General features: G+C 31.0%; 1 long non-coding RNA gene across 3 annotated transcripts; it reads right to left on the bottom strand.

The window, feature by feature from the left end:
- Positions 1 to 3,642: 3,642 nt before the first annotated feature.
- On the bottom strand, positions 3,643 to 5,934 carry LOC106423667. Of its 3 annotated transcripts, XR_007317401.1 has the most exons (8): positions 5,855 to 5,934; positions 5,638 to 5,729; positions 5,327 to 5,405; positions 4,807 to 5,189; positions 4,635 to 4,718; positions 4,181 to 4,383; positions 3,978 to 4,066; positions 3,643 to 3,879 (listed from the first exon to the last, which is right to left on the bottom strand). It is a non-coding gene; the product is annotated as an uncharacterized LOC106423667 (long non-coding RNA). The 3 variants fall into 3 exon arrangements; XR_007317400.1 differs by lacking the exon at positions 4,635 to 4,718 and having other exon boundaries at positions 4,181 to 4,270; positions 4,856 to 5,189; XR_007317402.1 differs by lacking the exon at positions 4,635 to 4,718 and having other exon boundaries at positions 4,181 to 4,270; positions 4,856 to 5,176.
- Positions 5,935 to 6,249: the final 315 nt, after the last annotated feature.

The raw sequence follows: 6,249 nt of genomic DNA, 5'->3' as shown, positions 1-6,249 counted from the left end.
CGGGTTTGGTAGAGAAGCTGCTAGAAGCTCACAAGTACATTCAGCTGCGAGAAAAAAACATTTACGCTCACAAATATGCTCTCAGCCAGAGCCGGTCTATGGCATAAGCAGGTGAAGCCGTAGCTTAGGGCAGAAAATTTTAGAAGTGCATATTTTAGTTGTATATGTTTTTGTTGTCAATGGGACATTTTAGTTTTTTTTTTTGCTTTTTTACAAATAATTAAAGTTTATAAGGTTTTATTAGCTAAAATAATACTTGTGGGAATAATTAATCAGAATAACATTTGTCAGATCCTTTAGCAATATTTATAAACTTGTATTAACAAATATATTAATTTCTAAATTTCTAATTTTTTATAAAAACTAGAAAATTGTGATGAGAGCAGTATCACGTGTTGACATTATTAGGAGTCGTTGCAAGTTTACTCTTCTTTTGTGTTCATCAATCTTAATGATAGTCAGTTGAGACTGTTATTTTCGAAAAACTTGACTGCATAAGTTTAAGTAGTGATTTGAAGGAAAAGATGCAAAAAGATGGATATTTCATTGATAAAATATTTTCTATTATATTTTTTTTGTTTCCTTACAAACCTTTTGTGAAACTTGATTGTTTAATGGAAGTTTTTTTTTATTACTGTTGTTATATGATTTTGGATTAAATATATACTGGGTGATTTTCATGTGCTCATGCACAAATATAAATATATACAAAATAATTAATAATTAATTAATTTTTAACTAATATATATATCATTATAACAATTATTATTTATTTTCATTTATTTAGAAATTATATATATATCATATGTAAATAGTGTTTAAATAATTTATTGTATTTTAGTTATATATGCAATCTAGGTTTAAAAATTTCATTGATTTACTTATTTATTTTTGGTGTTTACTGAGTTGAAGTTTTACTACAACTATTTGAATTTTAAATAGCTAAAATCATATTAAATGTTATTAAAATTTCATTTTTTATTTTAGATTTGTAAATATCTCTTTGTAATTTTTGTCATTTATTATGTATCCTTTTGATAAAATATTAAAATAAATTAAAATTGTATTATTTGAGAAAATATATTTTTTGAATCTATTATTAAAAATATTTTGTTTCCACTTTTAATCTTTTGATCTAAACATATATATAGAAAATATTTTTGGTTGTTTTATTTTATTATTTATTATATTATTTAAGGTAAAATATTTTAAAAAATTATCTTATTTAAAAATATATTCATTAATATTTTAGCAGTTTAAGAAAACATTATGATAAAAAAAAAGAAAATTAAAAGCAAAAGTTTATGAAACAAAAAGGAAAAAAAAATTATTATAATGGCATTATGCATAATATTTTCAATTCATTAAGAATACTTTTATAATTAACTACTCTAAAATTAACATGAAAACTATACGTAGAAAACTGACTTTTCAAATAATATTATAAAGATATAAATGCATAGTTTTTTGAATTGGCTTAGGGCATTATAATATGTTATACCGAAGGTCTGTGAGCAGGAGTCCCTTTCTAAGCAATAAAGTTTGAGCAAGAGGAAGATAGAAGTAAAGATGGTATCGAGCTTCACATGCATGAAATCATTCATTACATAGCATAGGATATATAAAAGTCATAAATAACAAAACTGAACATTATTGCAATACAAAAAAAAAAGACTAAACAAGGGGCATTGCATATGTTTTGACGGTTGCATCTTCTATCTTCTCAAAATCCTCTCTCCTCCTGTAATAGAAGTGAAACATGTTGGGTCAATCCTTCCAAAACCAGCTCAATCGGGGCTCAGGGGCCATTATTGGATTTTGGCAGGGACGCCGCCTCTTTGCACCCGGTATTTGCAAAAACTTCTTCCAAATCCAAGTCCTCTCCTACGACTCTCGGTCCCTGGCTTCCTAAAATATCAAGGAAAGTTAAATCATCACCATTTACTTTATTGCGCTCAACCGATCGACATTCCAGTAACAGTCTCAGCATCTGCATATAATAGATCATCATATTAGGAAAGAATCTTAATGTATAAGAATCTCACGTAGTTCATTCATAGGAGGCAGAATTTGTTTTTATATATATAGTTTAAAATAAGAATTGAAGAGGAAAAGAAAATATGCCTGATGATCATTCTTATATGCTGCAAGGTGCAAAGGCGTGTTGTTGTAGTCAATATCCACTTTATTCAAAACACGCTTTTCAATGGAGTCAGCGTCTCTTTGGCTCATTCTCTGGATCCATCCAGTGAGGACTTGGAGAACTTCAAATCTATCATGTACCACAGCAAGATGCAGAGCATTATGGCGATCTACAGTCTCATCTTGGATGCATTCAGGGGAATTAAAGAGGCACTCTGCCACAAGATCTGTTTTTCTTCTTGACAGACAATTTTTCTAAATAAACTATTTTCAAGTTTTGATCACAAAAATAGAAAGTAAAATGATCAAATTGTTTTATTAAAACAATTTAATAAGTAAAAGGACTTTAACACCTTAAATATATAAAAACATATAAAAATATATAAAAGTATATAAAAAAAATAGAAAAATATTTTTTTTATAGTTTTAGATTATATGTTTTCAAATTTGAATATTTTTCAAATTTTCTTTTTTATTTTTTTTTCAAATTTTTTTTTGTAATTCGAAAATACTTTTCGAAACTATTTTTTAAATTTTATTTTTAAATTTTTAATATTTATTTTTTATTTTGTAAAATTTTAAATTTCAATCTCAAATCTCCACCCCAACTCTAAACCCTAAAGTTTGAATTATTTAACCCTATGGATATAAGTGTATATTTACTTTTTTAATGAAACATTTTGGTCATTTTGATTCATAGAGTCTATATTTGTGACATAAACCATTTTATTGCTATCTTATGGTATTTCTCAAAAATTAAAGGGATATAGTAGTACGAACTACGAAGTATCATAAACCCCCATTAAAATAGATAAAATATGTGCTTTCAAACTTTGGGATAAATCAAAATTGTGTGAGAAAAGCAAGGACAGTACACATGCAAAAACTGAGAAAGAGTATGAGTAAAATTTCAAATTTAAGAATCATTTCTTGTTGCTTTCAAGTTAAATGCTTGTTGCGATATACATAATGATGGAACTTACAAAATTTGATGCATAATGATCAAGGCATATAAGAAAAACGAAGAGTATGTATTACAAAGAACATGTAATAAGTACGTACAAATCTACAATGTTGAACTTTTGTTTTATACTGGTTTCATATGCAAAGTGCAATCCATAGCAAATATGATAACTCCCATAAGGCCATGACCATGAAATAACTAATGCATGAGATTATGAAATCTAACAATCATAAATTGCGAGGTATAATTAAGACCTTTTTAATCTAATAAAATTTAGCAAATGATGTCGTTTATCATAATTGTATCCTATCAAACTCTAAAATGAACTCATCATTTGTGATTGTGACTCGGATCTTTATTTTGATTAGCTAACATAAGATCATATAAATTATATTTTATTTTTCGTGATAAAGATTATTTTTCGTGTTGACTCCAGGTGCCAAATTACATTTTCTTCATTTTGGATATGGTCTCATATCATAACATTTTTTTTTTTACAATTTTGGTACAGAGTTGTTTCTGATACCTAGCAAAGATTTGGTACAAAGGTTTCATAGAGCCATCAAAGCATCCAATCAGTAGAGTTTTGAAACACACAACACAAAATACATGAATGAAAGACATTGAGATAGGACAGGAGAGTTACACAGCTTACAACTCTAACTACTACTAGTCGCAGTCCAGCTTTGCTCGACAACATCACACACTTTTCTGTTGTACTCACGCTTGTTTTCGCTGTAAATCCGAGCGGCTTCCGAATTTGCAGGAGATGACTATAATTAAAAATAAAAGATAAAGGATCAGTTAAGAACAGAGTGATCCCCAGCTTTCAGGGCAATGCAAGATGTTGGTAGGGCAGTTTCAACAATACCTGGATGGAGGTAAGTATAGCAGCAACATCATATATTGGACTCCACTGGTTTTGTAGAATGTCCAAGCAAATACTCCCATCTGCATAAACTGCAAAGCAGGTAGAGAAGAAGAAGAAGAAGAAGAAAGTTAATGTAAGCCAAAAAAAAGCGCTAAACATTAACCGAGTGGAAGAAAAGAGAAAGCTGTGTCTCTATAACTTACTATTTGGATGAAACATCCGTGACACAAAACGAACGGTTGGTTGTTTATTTGGATAATCTTCAGAGAACTGCAGTGAGAGTTTGAAAGTACCTGCCAGGAAGATCAAGCAAGAAAGAGCCAATAAGAAAAATACTCTTATAACTGATCCCAAAATCCCAATTACAACAACATAACCTCCTCCATCCTATGGGGTGTCATCAGGCCTGAAAAATTCACAAAACAAGAAGATCAAAGTTAAGTACAGAAACAACCAATTTTTTTTAAGAAACTAAGCCAGAGTATCTAATAATATTAAATTGTTTAAAACGATGCAATAATAATATTTATATATGTATGTAAATTACTTATGTTGAGTTAAACTCAAACAAATGTATATAAATAAGTTTGCCAAAAAAATGTGTAATTCTAGATTTCTGCGTTGTACAAAGTGTAGCTATGGTCCTCAAGGTAGTACCAGAGAATTGTTTGCAATGTTCTAAATAGCCGCCCAGCTTCTTCTTTAATGAAATCGAAATAACACTGCTTCCAGCTCAGGCTTCTGTATTAGGCATATTAATGTTTAAGAAAGTTTAATAGAAAAGAAAACAGGAAGTCGGAGCTAAGATAGTGGGCGAAAAAATATTAACCTCGTTGTCATGGTGTTTGTGCTAATTCCTCTCTAACTTCACTCTCTACTCTGGAAAGAGATTCCATATCAAGTCCTTATTTAGCTTATGCCGCCTATATACCAATGGGACTCATAGGGAGTGAGTTCTGGCCTCTCAGGAACTCCATTAAGCATAAGGAAGGAGATAAAATACTTTGTGTGTTACAACTTTGGAGTTGTGAGAGAATATGCGGCTCACAGGGGACATGTGAACTCTGGCCATCATGTTGATCTTAGGAGTATCAAGGATTGCCTTTTGCAGCGACAATGCCCATTGCACTCCCCGTATTGCGAGAGGCCTCATGTATATCAGTGGCCTGTAATGCCCATCCATTGAGTGAATCTTCTGTCTGGAACCAGTATCTGTATCAGTTCAAAATCAGGTGAAGTAAAATAAAACCTCCAATAAACCAAATCTTGAAACTTAGACGATGGAACTGTCTCGTTTAATGTTGAAGATTTAGAGCTTCGGCCTTAAAAAAAAGATTTAAAGGACTTACCACTTTATCCTCTCCCGGCTCTTTTTACTTCTTTAGGTTAATCTTCAACTCCAACCACACCGGTCACAATCTCATATCGCTGTTTATGACCACATTAGAAAAGTAGAAACCATCAATATCAGTTACAATCATAGAATAGAGAGAGGTCTTATTGAACTATTCTTAAGTTTTATCAGTACCAGTTATAATCAGGGACGATACAAAATGAAGTGAAAACACACACCACTATTGATCTAAGTAAGTAGTAACGGATATAACTTTTATAAGTTTTATGTATGATGTGAGCACAGAATCAAAGATCCTTTATATACCTTGGTATAGAAAGACTGCTATAACTTTTGATACTTAGCTTCTAGAGCTGCCTTCTCCTCAAGAACTTTGCTTCCGTTTCATCATGTTGGTTCTGCCATGTAAAAATGAAAAAAAATAAGTAAATCATATTATATTTGGGAGCATGCCATCATAACCAACATTCAAACCAAGATTATAAATCCCAGATCTCATTCTCATCTACGAAGATTCACTCACATGAATCTCTATTTAGAACCTATACATGTTTCATGACAGTGAGACTCGAGCTCTCACGGACATGACATCCGAGTGTTGTATTGGTTTATTATTGGTATAGTGTATACGGTTTAGTTGTACATTTTAGATTCTATAACCGGTTTGTTCCGGATAAGCTGTTAACATGTATATAACGTGTGTTGCTCACACTTTATTCAATAACAGAAAAGGCATTTGCTTTACTCTCTCTCTCCTTTGTCATCTTGTGTTCTTATCTTCCATGAATGACGTAAGGAGATCTTCATCTTCTGTTCACCTCTGAAACACTAATATGTTGTCCAGCCAAATTCTGCAACTTGTCCAGACAGTGGTTCGGTCTCAATCCGCTGATATATATATGATTTCACGGGGAAGGA

This window comes from Brassica napus, chromosome A10 (assembly GCF_020379485.1).
Source record: "Brassica napus cultivar Da-Ae chromosome A10, Da-Ae, whole genome shotgun sequence".
NCBI lineage: Eukaryota > Viridiplantae > Streptophyta > Magnoliopsida > Brassicales > Brassicaceae > Brassica > Brassica napus.
Note: the sequence above shows the minus strand (reverse complement) of the source record. Positions and strands in the feature narration are given on the sequence as shown.